Genomic DNA, 16,845 nt, shown 5'->3' with positions numbered 1-16,845 from the left:
TTTCCCTTTGGAGAAAGGGCTCCCCTTCCGCCTGAAGTGGCAGGTGCCGATTCAACCCCGGTACAAGAAGCTTGCGGCAGGCCGCGCATGCGCTTTGTCACCTGCGGCGCTCCTCGTGGAGGGACCGAAGGCGGCTGGGTAGGGCTTGCGCGGCCTAGGCTCTGTGGGTGGGGCTCGGGACTGGCCCTGGCTTGGGTGGCTGGGAACCGTGAGCGCCGGTAGAATACCTTCCGAAGGGCTGTGAAAACTTTACAACCCTTTTTAAAGGCGAGTTATCGCTCCTCCGATGTGTATTTGGTCCTGAGTTGTAATTTCAACTGTGTAGGGAAACTCCCTGAGGTGGAAACTCCCTCCACTGGTGCAGCTGTGCTGCTCCTTCGGTAATTTAGCATCCGAAAACTTCGTGACTTGGTATCCGAGGCCGAGCTTGAGCCCAAACCCAGGTCAGGGGCGCTCCCCTGCCCCCGCTTTATTCCCTCACCCCTGTGCCCTACACTGTGCTGGAGTTAAATATGAGGAGGAACACGGGTGGAGTGGGTATGAAATCGGGCCTGGCTGCCATTCATTCATTGATGACCGGCGTGAACCCGGACTAAGTGGTTTTCGCTTCCCCCAGCCGTATAAAGAGTGGTCAGTAATTAAATTAAATAATTAAAGTGGTCTTCAGCCGCCTAAGCGGAAGGTTTATTTTGAACTTCAAAAAAAGAGTTTGTTTAAAAGACTCTGTAAAACATAAAAGACCTAAATCCCTCACCCAAATAAAAGTCACCTTTTAAGAGTACTGTCTCTGAGTCAACAAGCATTCATTAGATATTCGCTGTATACCAGGCACTGCTAAGTCTGTGCTGGGGAGACTAAAAAACGCAAAAAATAGCCCCGACCCCTAGGGAAACCTCATGGAAATACATATATACAGACAAGATTGATACACGATCAATTGGGAGTTACCTCGAGGAAGGCACTGAAATGAGGCTGGGCCCCGGTTCTCAGGCCCTGGTAACCAAGGAGAGAATGATACGGTGACAGGGTCTTGGGAACCGGGTCAACAAAAGGCCCAAAGATTCCGTTTTGTGTGTGCACTTGTATTTTTAAACACAATTGCATTGAACACAGTCTTTGATGATAGAGGATAAGTTCACTGCAGGACAACTTTCTCCTTAGACAAAGATTTTCTATTGAGCATAGGCTTCTTGTGTGAAAAAGTAACATTTGCCGGTTAGTTTTTCCTGCTCTAGAATATCTTGCCTATCTTCTAAGAACAGAAAGTTCCTGGAAGGTAGAATTTTTTTAAGAGCCTCATCTGTTCAGTTGTATCAACTCTTGGTGACCCCATTTGGTGTTTTCTTGACAAAGATAACTGAGAGTGATTTGCATTTCCCCTCTCCAGCTCATTTTACAAATGAGGAAACTGAGGCAAATAGGTTAAGTGACCTTATCCACCCCGGGGTCACACAACTAGTAAGTGTCTGAGATCAGATTTGAACTCAGGGAGATGAGTCTTCCTGACTCCAGGCCTGGTGGTCTACCCACTGCACCCCTTGGCTACCCTGATTGATTTCTTTGACCCTGCCCCTGTCTGGACAGATGGAAAACATACAGATTCATTCAAAAGTCAAGCACACACTATGTTCAAAGTATTATCCTGGCGTGACATAAATAAATGAGACACAGTCTTTGTCCTCAAAAGTTTAATCAAATCAGCAAGTATTTATTAATCACTTACTATGTGGCAGGCGCTGTGCTAATCATACAAAGAAAGGCAAAAACAGTCTGTGCTCAGGGAGCTGAATGTATTAGGGAGATAGCATGTAAATAACTAGACACAAATAATATCTGTGTAGGACAGATTGGAAATAATCAGCAGAGGGAAGCCACGATGGTCAAGGGGATACTTCAGAGAAGCCAGGAGGCAGACTCTAGGTATGGAGGACAGCCAGTGAAAGCATCTGGAGTTAGGAGTTGGAGTGACTTGTGCTAGGAAAAGCAAGAAGGCCAGTGTCACTGAGTAGAGTATGTGGAGGTGAATAAAGTGTCAGAAGACTGAAGGTTGGAGGGGAGGTTATGAAGAGCTTTAAAAGTCAAGTAGAGGATTTTGTATTTATTATAAATTATAATTATAAATTTATTATATATATATAAATTATTAAAGTATAATAAAGAGCCGCTGAAGTTGATTGAATAAGGGGTGCCTTGTATTTTAGGCAGATCACTTAGCTAAATGACAAATGAACTGAAGTGAGACGAGACTTGAGGCAGGGAGACCAATCAGCAGTCTGTTGAAATACTTCAAATGTCTATACCAGGTTGGTGATAGCATTGGTGGAAAAAGGAAGGTTTATACAAAAGATGTTACCAAGGTAGAAATAACAAGATGTGACAAGTTTAGTTATGAAGGTTGAGAATGATACCCCTAGTTGAGAGTGTGTGACTCAGAGGATGGTAGTGTCCTTGAGAATAATAGGGAAGTTCAGAAGTGGGGCATGTGTGGGAGAAAGGATAATGAATTCACTTTTGGACATGTTGAGTTTGAGGTATCTATGAGCCTTGCAGTCCATTGGATAGCCATTGGAGAAGGATTACAGGCAGTTGGTACAAAACTGGAAGTTAGTGAAAGAGGTTCAGGCTGGATAAATAGATCTGAGAATCATTTGCATTGAGATGATAATCAGGAGCTAATCAGACTACCAAGTGAAATCATATTATGGGAGAAGAGAGGAGGGCCTAGCACTGGGTAACATTCACAGTTAGCAGACATGACCTGGATGAAGATCTGAGAAAGGGAGACAGAAAGGGAGTATGGTATAGGTAGGAGAACCAAGAAAGAATCATATCACAAAAACTAAACAGTATCAAGGAAGAGAGGGTGATGGCAGTGTCAAAGGCTGTAGAGATGCCAAGAAAATTGAAGGCCATTAGAGTAGGTAAATAAACATCCACTGGTAACTTTGTAAAGGGCAGTTTCAGTTGAAGGTTAAGGGCAGAAGCAGAGAATGAAGGAGAGAGAGAAGAGGAAGTAGAAGGGTTAGTGGATTTTAGATGGTCTTTTCAAGAAGTTTAGCCACAAAAAGGAGGGGAGAGATAGGACAGAGCTAAGCAGGGATGGACATGTCAAGTGAGGATTTTTTGACATTGGAAAAGACATAGTGGCATTTAGATGTAAAACTACTGGAAAGGCAGCAGGGGTAGGGCTACATTGGGAAGAACTTTGAATGCCAAACAGAGCATTTTGTATTTGATCCTGGAGGTGATAGGGAGCCATTGGAATTTATACTGAATAGGAGGGTGATGTGATCAGACTGAACTTTAGGAAAATCACTTAGGTGGCCAAATGGAAGACAGACATAAGTAGGGAGACACTTGTGGTAGGCAGAAATATCAAAAAGCTATTTGCAGCAGACCAAGTATGAGTTGATGAGAACCTGTGCTAGGGTAACACCAAGTGTCAGAGGAGAGAGGATGCAAAGGTGAAACCAACAAGCCTTGGTCACAGATTGGATGTGTGGAATGAGAGAGAGTGAGGAATCCAGGATCACACCTAGGTTGGGAGATTGGGAGGATGTTGTTGCCTTTGACAATAACAGGGAAATTAGGAGTAGGAGAGGGTTATGGTAATTAAATCCGTGGGGGATGATGAGCTTGCCAAATGTAGTGAGAAGGGAAGAGGGCCCAGGACAGAACCCCTTAGACACCTACAGTTAGAGAGCATGACCTGGATGAGGATTCTTCAAAGGAGACAGAGAAGGAGTAATCAGGAGGAGAATCAGGAAAGATAGGTGTCCTAAAAACCCAGAGTTAAGAGAGTGAGAGGAAGACAGTGATCAACAGTGTCAAAGACTGCAGAGAATCAAGGAGAAAAGGCCCTTGAATCTGGCAATTATGAGATCATTGGTAACTCTAGAAAGAGAAATTTCTGTGGAATGATGAGGTCAAAAGCCCCAGTAAGTGAGTGATAGAAGAGAAAGGGAGACTGTAATAGGCACCTCTGCAAGAAGTTTTGCACAAAGAGCAGAAGATATAAGATGACTAGTTAATAGGAAGGACCAAGTGAAGATCTTTTTGAGGTTAGGTAGAGAGTGGAGGTGATAGAGGGGAACCTTTTGCTGTAGAAGATGGAATGAAGTGGGATTATTTCTTCTAGAAGTGTTAGACTTGGCAGTAAGAGCCACCTCTTTATGGAATGATGGTGGAAAGAGGAAGCATTAGGAGTGATATGAGATGAGGGGGAGGAATGTGTGTGTGTTTGTCCGTTGCCATGAAGACCATGCCAAGAAGACCACGCCATCAGAGAAATGATGACATGACTTGCACTTGACTTTGTTCTGAGTGAGGGAGGGCTGTGCAGGTCACTAGCCTTACTTTTCCTCCACAGCCATATGAATCAGTGACCAGATATTCATCAGGATGACTGGAGATGACCCAGGAGGAGGCCATTAGGGTTAAGTGACTTGTCCAAGGAAGAGAGAAGAGGGTTAATGACTTGGCTAATGACTTCACTTCTTTCTGTGAAATAGGAGGCAAGATTCTCAGCTGAGAGGGTGGGGAAGGGGGAGCTACAGCAGGTTTGAGGGTGAATGAAAAGAGAAGCTGCTGTGGTCAGTGGAATGGATCAGTTGAATTTGCAGTGGACCAGGTCAGCATGGTTTTATTGGTTTTCTCCAGGTTTGTTCAGCAGCTTGTGGGTTGGAGCAATGGTGGGAGGTGGGAGTGACCTAAGGCTGAGGAGGCTTAGTGGGCAAGATCAGAGATGCACAAAGAGGCCAGAAAGACTCATTGTAGAGAACGGGACAGCTTAAGGTGGACCTGGTTCAGCCAGGGGTCGAGATAGGGAAGGGAGGAAAGTATGTAGCTAGTGCAGCAGTGATGATCTGGGAAACTACTGGGGTAGAGGGGTTAGAGGTCGTGATGAGGACAGAGAAAAGGAGTAGGCATTACTAGGCGGAGAAGGGGAGGGAGTGACTGCAGGGAAAGGAATTTCAGAGTTCATGAACATGGAATTGGAACATTTGTGGCTGAAGGGGAGATGAAGATTATGGCCATTTAGAACAATGGGGGGCCTAGGGGGTGGTGAGGAGGAGGGGAAATCACCCCAGGGGGTTGTGGCAGCCAATTGGAGGTTAGGAAGATAAGCCACCTCCCACCTCTGTGCAATAGCCAATTGTGAGGCTTGTCTCCACCCTAAACACCTACCCTTATTCTCTAATATTCTTCTCTCTCTGACCTCACTCCAACCTGCTCCTAGCTGAGTCAACATCTGCCCCTTCAAGCAGTTATAACCTACTTAGTATAACTGCCCTGGTCCCCTTAGGGAGAATCCATCTCCCCAGATCACTTTGGAACAATAGCCGGCCAAGCTTGGGGTCAATGTTTTGGTGAGTAAGAACCTTATTTCTTCACTTTTCATTTTGGGTGGGAGGGACTGTGATCTGGATTGAAGATGATTCCATTATCTACAGCCCCCAGCCATTTTCCACACCCCCTCTCCTCTCTGTCACCCAGGGTCTCAGAATTTCGGTGTCAGCCTTTGGCAAATCTTCTTTAGGATGTTGTGAGGGGTATATGTTGGCCTCCTGGTTCTGTTCCCTATAATTTGTCCAGCCATTTGACAACAGATGGGCACAAGCTTAGTTTATGGCTCTGTTACTATAGAAAGTCACTGTAAGTAATTTTGTGTGTATGAATCCTCTTCCTCTTTATTTTCTTAGGGTTTAGATAGGCCTAGTGATGATATCACTGGGTCAAAGGGCACAAACAGCTGAGTGATTCTGGGAACCTAATTCCAAGTTGCTTTCCAGAATTGCAGGACTGATACACAGTTCCCCTAACAAATGCATTAGTGGACCTGGTTTTTTTTCAGCCCCTCCTGCAACTGTTATTTTCTTTTTTGTCCTCTCTGTCAATGTGGTGGATGTGAAGTGGAACCTTAAAACTGTTTTAATTTAAATTTCTCTTAAAAATTAGTGATTTGGAGAATTTGAAAATATTTTTAATTTAAATTTCTCTTAATAATTAGTGATTTGGAGAATTTGAAAATATTTGTTAATGGTTTGGATTTCAGTTCAGCTTCCAATAATACTTCTCTTTTCCTCCTGAGAGGATCTCATATTTACTGGTCTATTACAAGTTGTATCGCCTCCATTGTATCTCCCAGCCAATTGTGAGGTTTGTCTCCACCCTAAACACCTACCCTTACTCCTCTCCCTCTGATGGAACTCCAACCTGCCCCCAGCTGAGTCAATATCAGCCTCTTCAAGCAGTTATAACCTACTTAGTAACTGCCCTGGTCCCCTTAGGAAGAGTCCACTTCCCCAGATCACTTTGGGACTATAGCTGACCAAGCTTGGGGGCATTGATTTGGTGCATAAGAACCTTAATTCCCTACTTTTCATTGTGAGTGGAAGCTCCCTGAAGACTATGGACTATTTTACACATTTTTGTCTTTGTGTCCCCAGCTGCTAGCACAGCGCCTGGCGTAGAATAAGAACTTAATGAATGGTTTTTGAATGATAGAGGATCAGTGCAGTCCTCTGGAGGTCTTCCTCGAGGTCTTTTAACTTTTCCTGTGTTCTAATGCAGGACTTGTTGCACATTCACTCTTGCTACATGACTGTCCCACCTCCTGTTTTGATCAGTTATCAGTGGCCATAAGCTGCAGCCTCATGTTCAACATGCTGCCATTTTGGTTCTTTGGAGGCTGGGGTATTGCATAATTCACAGCATCACTGGGAGAAAATTGGTGTTTAAAAAAATGCGTTTGCAGTGGGGTAGAAATGCTATGGAATTTCCCAAATACAATTTAACCTGCTTTCTTCCTCCCATTTAATTGTACACCCAGTTCGTTTACCATTTACAGTATACGTCTAAGAGATACATACGGATGATAGTCTGTGTGTGTAACATTTTTATATATGCACATTTACATTCCTGTAGAGCATAAGTTCCTTGAGAACAGACTTTCATTTTTTTGCCTTTGTAGCTTTAGCATCTACCACAGTGTGTGGCACATAGTAGGCACTTAATAAATGTACATTTGACTTATTTGTTGACTAACTTAATGGACTGCCCATCCAAATGCAAAAACTGATAATGATAACTCGCATTTATATAGTGTTTTAAGGTTTACAAAATACTTTACAAATATCACCTCAGTTTATCCTTACGACAGTGTTGGGAGATAGGTGCTATTTTTATCATCTCCACTGTACAGTTGAGGAAACTGAGGTATGCAGAGCCTAGATTACTTGCCAAGGTCCACACAGCTAGTATGTCTGAGGCTAGATCTGCACTCAGGCTTTACTGACTCCAGGCCCAGTGCTTTGTCTACGCTTTAGAACTTAGTGCATTTGTCCGTCCATTTTTTTTTTTCTTACTGCATTCCTAGGCTGATGTTTGAGAAGCAGTTGTGGATCTAAATAGAAGGCCCTAGAGCTGGAATTCTTAACCCTTTTTTGCATTTGGGACCCCTTTGGTAGTCAGGGGAAGCTTATATACTCCATTCTGAGAAGGAAAGGCTAAATTTTAGTTAGAAGTTAATGAAAATGAATATATAATTTTTCTTCCATCCAAGCTCACAGACTATCTATCCAGGGACTCCCACGTAAGTTGCATTGTGTCAGGTTAAGAAGCCTTGCTAAGTAGTATCTGGGGTTTGACGCTATCAGCAGGACACAGAGAAGCATCTGAAAGGCTGACCCACCCTCTTGAATGCCAGATTCTTTTCTTTGAACTCTGGGGAGGATATCCTGCCCAGGTAGTGGCACAGACTTGTGCTAAACACATATCTTCCCATTTTGTACTTTGATTGATACTGAACAAAATTAGCTCTATGCTTGTATCTATAAAGGAATCTTGTATCATCTTAACATATTATTGAAGATACACCTTATGAGAGAACAGCTTTTAAAGATGCTTATTGTCTTACTAAATTAGAAGTGGGTTTTTTTTGCTTGTTTTTAATAATCAACAAATAATAAACATAGCAGACTCTTGTATTCAAAGACTGGAGATGTGATCTGTTATAGAAAATCATTCCTCTGTTGCTTTCTAATATTTTACTCAAAAATATTCACACATATATTTTATATAAAGAGATGAGAAAGGCTGATCAGGAGCTACTGAAGTGTCTTGGTAATTACTCGTTTTTTGGTTTTAATTCTATCGGTGATTTTTTTTCCTGACCGTTTTGTTATCTTTCTCCTTCCCCTCCTTCACATATGTTGAAAATTGACCCCTCAATGCTTTGAAAATTGAATTAACTCTAGCTGTGATTCCCTCCCACTGTTATCTTCTCAATGGCCATTTCTGTTTCCTCATATAAGCATGTTGGTCTCTAAGGTATTAAAGAATACAGGTGCAGTGGTTCTGCCATCACCACTGACAGTAGATGTCTCCAGAAACATTGACAAATCTGTTGGGTTTTCTTCTGCTTTTTGGTTTACCTAGAAATGCTCTTGGGATGATCTAGCTCAGTCAAGTCTCATGCCAAGCAGGCACTGTGCAGATTTGTTCTGCCTTCTCTGGGTTTTTGTGACATGATACTTAGAGTCTTCCACCATTTTATGTCATATTTTACACTGTTGTATTTGGTTTCCATGTTTCTTTCCTTGGCAAAAAAAGCCCTCATTGCTGCAGGTGTGGTGTCTGGGGTCTTTTGGTTTCTTTGCATGATTGCTTTATTTCGGTTACAGTAGAAAATAAACTCCCTGAGGTTAGGAGCTAGTTTTTTCGTGTTTTTTTCTGTTATCTCCCCAGCATCATACCTTCCCTCCTCCTTGAATTTATCGTTCATTCAGTTGCTTTTGTCAAAACTTAAATAGGAAATAATGTAATAATCTCATTGTTTGTTTAAATGGGTCAGGATGGAACTTGAATAATTATACAGAGCGTCTTCTCATCTCTTCTAATTTGGTGTTGATTTTGACATGTGTTCTAAATAATTGATCATCTCCCTACATGTATGCATCTGACCGGGAACTGGTTCTTAAATGGGTAGTCATTTCTTGTTCCTTTAAGAAATAATCAGGTACATTTTTCGTGTTTTCATTTGATGCTCATTATGTTGAATGCTTTCTCACTGTCTTCAGAGCTTGTGGTCTTTTTTATTTCTTAATCCTGAAAGCCTACTTTATAATTATTTTTCACTGTTCTTTCTGGAGCCCAGATTTCCACTGAAGTCACCCAGTGCCAGTGTATTTGTTGACTTGGTTTGGAGGATCTTGCCAATTTTGTCACAGAATTTTTCTACACCTTCATTCTCTACATGCAGTCATTTTTTGCTTTTGTTTATCATGAGTATTGCAAGACAGTGACTAAATAGATCATGAAATTATTTCTTGTTGCCTTTGGGCACAAGATTCAACTTACTAAACTTTTGTTAACTCTTTTACTTCTTCAGAGAGCACCTTTGAGCCATTGTTCCATTAAGTAGTAACGGTGAAAGAAAGGTTTTAATGTGGAAACAAAGAAGAAAAAGCCCTGACCTGTGTCAGAAGGCTTAAGGGAGCACATTGAAGACAGAGCAAAGGCTCATGGCAGATCTGAGACCCTCACCATAACTGAACAAGTGCTGCCAGGACCCAGGGCAGGGCCACTGCTGCCCCACTGCTCCCTACTGAGCCATACACCCTGGACTGGGTTCAGGCCTTTAATGAGAAGAGGCCATGCTCCCTGGTTTTTTGAGGACATCCTGGAGGCAAGGGAGAAAACAGAGATACTTAATGAAGACAGGAAATAAGCATTCATTACTCAATATTATGAACCTAAGCATTTTAGAAATATCCCATTTGATCCTGGCAACACCCGAAGGAGGTAGGTGTGCTTATTTTTTCCCATTTTACAGTGGAGGTAAATGAGGCAGACCGATTAAGTGACATACTCAAGGCCACACAGCTAGTGTCTGAAGTCACATTTGAACTCAGGTCTCTGACTCTAGACCCAGTGTTCTCTCCGCTGTCCCCACCTCTTTAAATCAGCTCAGGACATCATCACTTTTCATGCTGCTTGTAGGCATTTTACAATCTCACCTCAGGTCAGCACTGGCCAAACAACTCCCAGCACACAGATACTATTAGAACAGTCAGAGCAGGGCACTCCTTTTGGTGGTGGTTATCCGATTCAAAAATAATTCCTCCTTTGTCACTATCTAGCTCTGACCCAGTGGGATCCCAGACTTGAGAACTTACAGACCTTCTCCCTACCTGGACACACTGATCTCAGGATAACTACTAATTCATCCAAGGTCAGGAAAGGCAACCCAGACCCAGGCCCAGGCTTCCCAGGTCCATGTTCTTTAGATGCCATCTACATATGGCTACATAGAGTCCAGGACCAGGAATCTGGGCAAGCAGCCCTTTCCCCTCCCATCCAGCTCTCAGGAAAGAGCTTGTGTAACAGTCTTGGCTGGATTAGTTACCAGAAAAGGGAGAGAAAGATAAGGGCATGGTCTTCTGTATACCCCAGGAGTCATCAGCCAGTCCCTTTCTGTAGCCAGTAGAAGGCCACATCCTCTTCATCTCACCGTGGAAGACCTTTATCAGTGATTCACACACTGAATGGCCACACTGAGAGACCAGAAGTAGGCCTCTCAAAGTTTCCATGTGGGTACCTAGAACCAAGAACAGTAACTCTGAACCTGTTGTCCATCCTTTTCAAAGAGGATCGTTGACATCAGAGGGTGATATCTTGACTTTCCAATGAATTGGATTTAAGTGAGGCAGAGTTGCACAGAGTTGTCAGCCTCACTCTTCCAGAGTCATTGAAATCCTGTGGCAAGACAAGAGTCAGGACAACTGACAATGGCCCAGGATGCAGTGGATAACCTAGGTGTCTTCCTTGTCTAACCAAGCTCTAGGTGCTCCGCAGCACCTGCTGTGGAACAAATTGTTCTCATCCACCCATTTTACTGGGAGAAATCTTCACCTATTTGGGGCAGATATCCCTCTAACTCACTGACAAATTTGAGGTCTGTTACCCTTACCCTGGTTCAGCTCATCTGAGATAATAGGGTATTTTTGTCTGTTTAGGTTAGTAGTGCTTCCTTTAAAAGTACTGAGATGCTGTTGTCACATAGGTTAGAATAACCCAAGTATTGATGAGTGCAGTGAATGAATGAAGTGCTGGACCTGGAGCCAGGAAGAGTTCAGATACTAGCTATGTGACCCTGGGCAAGTCACCTAACCCTGCTTGCCTCAGTTTCCTCATCTGTAAAATGAGCTGGAGAAGGAAATGGCAAAGCACTCCAGTATTTTTGCCAAGAAAATCCAAATGGGGTCGCAAAGAGTTGGACACGAGTGACAAATCATCTAAGATGTCCACCAGGTGGCAAACTATTTAAAGAAGTGGAATTGCGTCTTAAAGCAGGTTGAGTATTCTTCTCTGGCCACTAGTGGGCACTCACAGTCCATCTGTTCCTCTTAGAGGCTGGTCCAGGTACTTTGCACCTTGACTTTTGTGCGCGTGCACGTGCACGCACACACACGCGCGCACACGCACACGCACACGCACACGCACACACACACACACACACACAGCATTACCCCAAGTCTACATTGCTTCTACTTACCCATTTCTAATATAATAGAAGAAAATATTTTTAAATATATTAATTGGTACAATTATCTTGATTCCACTCCTGTGCCTTAGAATGGTTGGTTAGCTCTCTAAATTTCTCTTCTCTCATTAGCCATTGAATATAAACACAATATATGGATCACTGTAGTTTTCATATATATGAAATTAAAGTAAAAGTAAATGAGAGAAACTCTTCTAGGCCCACTGACATAGTTAGGCGTTATTATGTCTTCCTTGTGCCTGTTCTGATGCTGGGAGAGGTCCCCGTGCACTACAGCAGTTCATAGAGAATAGGGGAAGAGGAGACTCTCCTAGAGTACCCTGATGAGGAAACAGAGGAGAAACAAAAATCTTGCCAGTTCACCCAGTTGCTAAGCAAGGCACTGTGAACCTATCCTCAGAAAGTTCTGGAAATCTTGCATTATAAGAGATTAGCATGAACCCAGAGTAGGGCCTTCATAGTAGAAAGGTCCCAGAATCTGCTCCCTTTCTTACTTGCCTTGGCCTTGGATGATTCAAACGATATAGACAGTGAAGGGACGTTACCCAAGGGTTGTAACCAAAGGAGAGAAGATTCTGAGGAGGGAGAAAGTCATCTAAAAGACTGATGTGTACACATATACTTTTAACTCACTTTGGTCGTAAAAAGATGTATACAGAAGCTGGAAGCAAGGGCAGATAGGTAGGCGTAATCCTATAAAAATAGTGTTATGAGTACAAAAGTACAAAGTGAGCTGAGATTGGTGAATACATGTAAAAGAGGATTTTTATTTTGTGTTTTTTTTTCTGACAATACATGGAGCATGGTCAGTGGCCCTTCTTGGTTCTAGCCAACCATTTTAGTGTTTGGTTAGGTGCATTGAGGATGACCCAGCTCCATGTGCTAGTGACTCAATGATAAAAGTATCTGATATTTTGGTTTGATGGGAAAAAACCTTGAATCCTCACTTGGTGGCCTCCCTTTGCCCCATGACAGTAGCTGGTTGGGGTAGGAAGGGAGGAGATACAGGCTGCTGTGTCAGGTAAAAAGAATACATTATTTTCAGCTTGTACGAGTAGCACATTCTGTCTCATGGGTGGTGCTCTCTCCTCCTATCCTGTAGCTGCTATATGACTTGGTAAGCTTATTCCTTAGGCCCCTGAGTCCTTGACATTCTAGAACAGATGATTAAAGAATAGTTAGTTGACATCTACAAAAGGAAGCAGAGGTCACAAGTAGCTAGTGGGGCTTCATGAAGACAGGTTATACCAGACTAACCTTATCTCTTATTTTCACAAACCTACTTTTCTGGTAGATCAGGAGAATGCTGTAGACAGAGGTAACTTAGATTTTAGTAAAGCATTTGGCAATCTCTCATTGTGTTCTTATGGATAAGATAGAGAAATGTGAGCTACATGATTATACCAATGGTTTGATTCAGGGGCTGGCTGAATGGTCATACCCAAAGTCTAATCCATCAGTGGTTTCTTGTCTTCTTCAAACAAGTTTTATGTAGAATGCCTCAGGGATCAAAAACAAGCTGTTCAGTGCTCACTTAACAGTTTTATCCATGGGTATCATTCTCAATTTCTCCCTCTCTCTTGCCTATCAGTTGCCAAGACCTATTTACTTTTATAACATCTCTTGAATATGTCCCCTTCTCTCCGCTGTACCTGCCACCACCATGGTTCTAGGCCCTCCTCATCTTACCCCAGGACTACTGCATGGCCTGCTGGTTGGTCTCCCTGCCATATCTTTCTCTGCTCCAATCTGCCCTATATTCAGCTGTCAAATGGCAAATCCTAAAGCACATCATCACGTCACCCCTCCTGTTCCATAAACTCCAACGTGACTTCCCGTTGCCTTCAGGACCAAATTTAAAATCTTCTGTTTGGCATTCAAAGCCCTTCATAATCTGGCTTCCTCCTGACTTCTTACATCTTACTCTTTCCCATATACTCTTCAGTTCAGTAGTACAGGCCTCCTTGCTGTTCCATAAACAAGACATTCCATCTCTGGACTCTGTGCTTTTCCATTGATATCTCCCATGCCTGGAAAGCTCTCCCTCCTTACCTCTACCTCCTGGCTTCCTTGGCTTCCTTTAAGTCTCATCTACAATCCCACCTTCTATGAGAAGCTTTCTTCATCTCCCTTAATGCTAGTGTCTTCCTATTATCATCTCCAGTTCATCTTGTATAGATCTTGTCTATTCATAATTGTTTGCATTTTGTCTCCCCCATTAAACTATGAACTCCTTAAGGACGGAATAATATCTTTTACCTTTCCTCATATCTCCAACCTGTAGCATAGTACTTGGCACATAGTAGGTACTTAATAAATCCTTGTTGACCCAAGGGGAAGAAAGTACCTTCAGGGGCTTGGTATTGAAGTTCTGAAAATCAGAAACCCTGGGAGGGGAAATGAAGGTTGGAGGGGGACCCAGAGGCCCCTGGAAGAACTCAACAGTGGGAGAGGGAGGCTGGCATAGATGGATGGAGGCAGACAGATATTCCAGGGTGAGGAAACCCCAGACACCGAGGATGGTAGGGCAAGACTGAAGCGGGGGTATGGTTACGTTCAAGGCCAGAAAGTCAGAAGAACAGCTAAAAGGGAGATGTGTGCTTGCCAAAAGCATCTGCCACTGTGATAGAGGAGATACAATGCAGAGGATGCTTCCCTGGGGGTGATGAGGTCCTCCAGAGGACCTTCTTTTGCAGGTAACATTGTATTAATAGCATTAAGTCCCAAGATATTACAGATCCTCCTGGAAGAGATCTATAATCATTCAGAGAAGTCTGGCTGTCCTACCACACAGGAAAAAGACCAAATGGTTGGAGAATGTCTTTCACCTGTATTTCAGCTTACTTCAGAATGGATGCTGTAACAGTTTATCTAGGGCAGGCAAGACAGTGATCTGGGCACCCAGTTGATAAGGAGTAGTATGGGCTGGATTATTTTTTTTTTAATTTCAAAGTACTTTTACTGACCCCACACTTCCTGTAACAACTAAGGTCACTCTTTTTTTAATACAAATACTTTCTGGGTACTTTTTTTTGGCAATGAGACCTGCCTCTGAGGAATTAAAGTATACTGAAGGCATGGGTATGAATAGGCTGCCACCTGTAACCAATCAGGAGCTCTGAAAAACAGAAGTAAAGAGTATCATCAAAGAACTGTGTGGAAAAAATATGATTGTCTAGCTACATAGCAAGGGGATGGACTTCTAGAGGGTACCCTGTAAGGTCCAGAGAGAGTGAGGGAAATCTCCAGTGCAGATTGAGTGGATTCCCATGGCAGACTTTTGGGAGGACACAGATGCGAGGGGTAGGAGTGGAAGGCTTGCAGTTTCCGTCATTGGAGAGAGAACTCTCAAGCCAGGGAGATATCCCTTTGAGTATTGAAAAACCTAAATTAGGCCATGATCCAGGCCAAAGAGAACCAAAGAGCACTAGAAAAATTTGATCAGGGAGAGAATGTTTTGCATTTGAACGTTGCCTAGGGGTGTCTGATCAGTAGGCAGAATCACACAGTTTCTGAGTTGGAAGGGACCTCAGTGACTGCCCCATCCAACCTGTACTTGAGTACATGGGACTGTATTGCCCCCCTTCCCCCCAAGTGATTGATCCTTCAGTCTTTCCTTGAAGATATTAAATGAGGAGGCATCCATGGCTTTCTGAAGAACTCCGTTCTATTTGTGGATAGCTCTTTTTTTTTTAACCCAAGTGTAAGCCTTTGTAGCTATCTTTTTTTATGCCTTCTCCAGTTAGAGTCCTTTAGCCAACAAGATCTTTTTGAATGCTGACTCTTAACATCCAGTGTTTTAGCCATTCCTCTTGTCTGTGTGTCATATCTGCAAGTCTGGGTCTGCTTGACTTTGTGCCCTGACAACATGATTCATTCTCTACAGAGTTGTGCAAGAGCTTGGGGTGGGGTGGAGGTGAGAATTTGGACCTCCCTTCAATCTTTTCCCACGAGGCCCTTGCCTTTCAAGATAGGCAGAGTGTGGAGGAAGCAGATAGGTGTTGAGGTTGCTACAGTGGAGGTATGGCAGCACTGAGATATGCCCTGGTGTTTACAGAAAGGAGGCTATGGGCCAGAGCCAGCAGATCTGAGACAGAAAGATGGCATAGAGTAGGAAATTCTTAACTTGGCTAGAGGCTCATTACAACAGGAGGTCAGAGTATTAACTCTGCCCCTGATTTATAGTTGGTGAATTACTACTTCCTGGCTCTGGGCCTCATTTCCCAGTAAAACTAAAAGTGGGCAGCTGGGTGACTCAGAGGATAGAGAGCACTGGGCCTGGCATCAGGAAGACCTGAGGTCAAATCTGGCCTCAGATGCTTATTAGCTGTGTGACCCTGGGCAAGTCACTTAACCCTTTTTGCTTTGGTTTCCTCATCTGTAAAATGAGCTGGAAGGAAATGGCAAACCTCTCCGGGATCTCTGCAAGTGGGGTCACGAAGGGCCAGACATGACTGAAAAGACAGAACAGCAAACACTAAAGTGCAGGCTAGGTGATGTGCGAGGGCCTTCGTGTTTCTAACACAGGCAGTCTCTCATGGGCTTGTTTCACTTTTGCCACTTACAAAAGTTTGTTCAGGTTTCATCTCAGGTGCCAGCTGCTCAGGAGCGGTCAGTATATTGTCCTGCTTCAGATTCTCTTGGGATTACTCATTCAGGTGTCATGCTAGAGGTGCAAAGACACAAATATGAGCCCCTGCCTTCACGGAGCTTATCTACACAGAGCTTATGGCACAACGACCCGCACTCCACCCCCTAGTAAAATATAAGTTTCTTGAGGACAGGGGCTAGTTTTTATTTTTGTCCTTTGCATCCTCAGTTGGGAGCACAGTGCCTTTGCACATAGGAGGAAATGAATAAACATTGGTTTAGTTGAAATAATGACCATTCTATAGCCCATGTCCCAGACAATCTCTTTGGGGGCTGATAGAACATAGAACATTTGAAACTCTCCCTTGATCTCCTCCAGCCTTAGAATCTCTGATGACTTCCTGTTTGCTATAGATTAATGCCTGGTGGATCTCTCTCTCATTCCCTAAGCAGAGTCCAGCAATCAGAACCAATTGGTAGGACTGAAGCTGAGGAAGATGGCAATCTACAGAAATAAAAGTATTAGCTTGGGTCTTAGAATTTAGCAGAGGCTTTGCCTGGTGGGGCTGCTTATGAGCAAACAAACCCCTTTCCTTCCCTCCCCTCTTCTTTAACCTTTTGGAACTGCCCCAAAAGAGAGGGTTCCAGGTAGAGCCACAGGATGGTCACTGTGCAGATGCCAGCTACGA

The 16,845-nt window shown here is 43.4% G+C and overlaps 1 protein-coding gene across 2 annotated transcripts in view; it reads left to right on the top strand.

Moving 5' to 3' along the window:
- Nucleotides 1-49: 49 nt before the first annotated feature.
- FZR1 (fizzy and cell division cycle 20 related 1) overlaps nucleotides 50-16,845 on the top strand; it is an 89,774-nt gene continuing 72,978 nt past the window's right edge. Inside the window, exon 1 of one of the 2 annotated variants that reach the window (XM_072601067.1) lies at nucleotides 50-138. The gene's annotated coding sequence lies outside the window, so the exon portion shown is untranslated. Of the gene's footprint in view, nucleotides 139-5,206; nucleotides 5,370-16,845 lie in introns of those variants that run through there. The other variant, XM_072601065.1, reaches the window with a different exon arrangement.

Source organism: Notamacropus eugenii, chromosome 4, assembly GCF_028372415.1.
Source record: "Notamacropus eugenii isolate mMacEug1 chromosome 4, mMacEug1.pri_v2, whole genome shotgun sequence".
In the NCBI taxonomy this organism is placed as follows: Eukaryota; Metazoa; Chordata; class Mammalia; order Diprotodontia; family Macropodidae; genus Notamacropus; species Notamacropus eugenii.
Note: the sequence above shows the minus strand (reverse complement) of the source record. Positions and strands in the feature narration are given on the sequence as shown.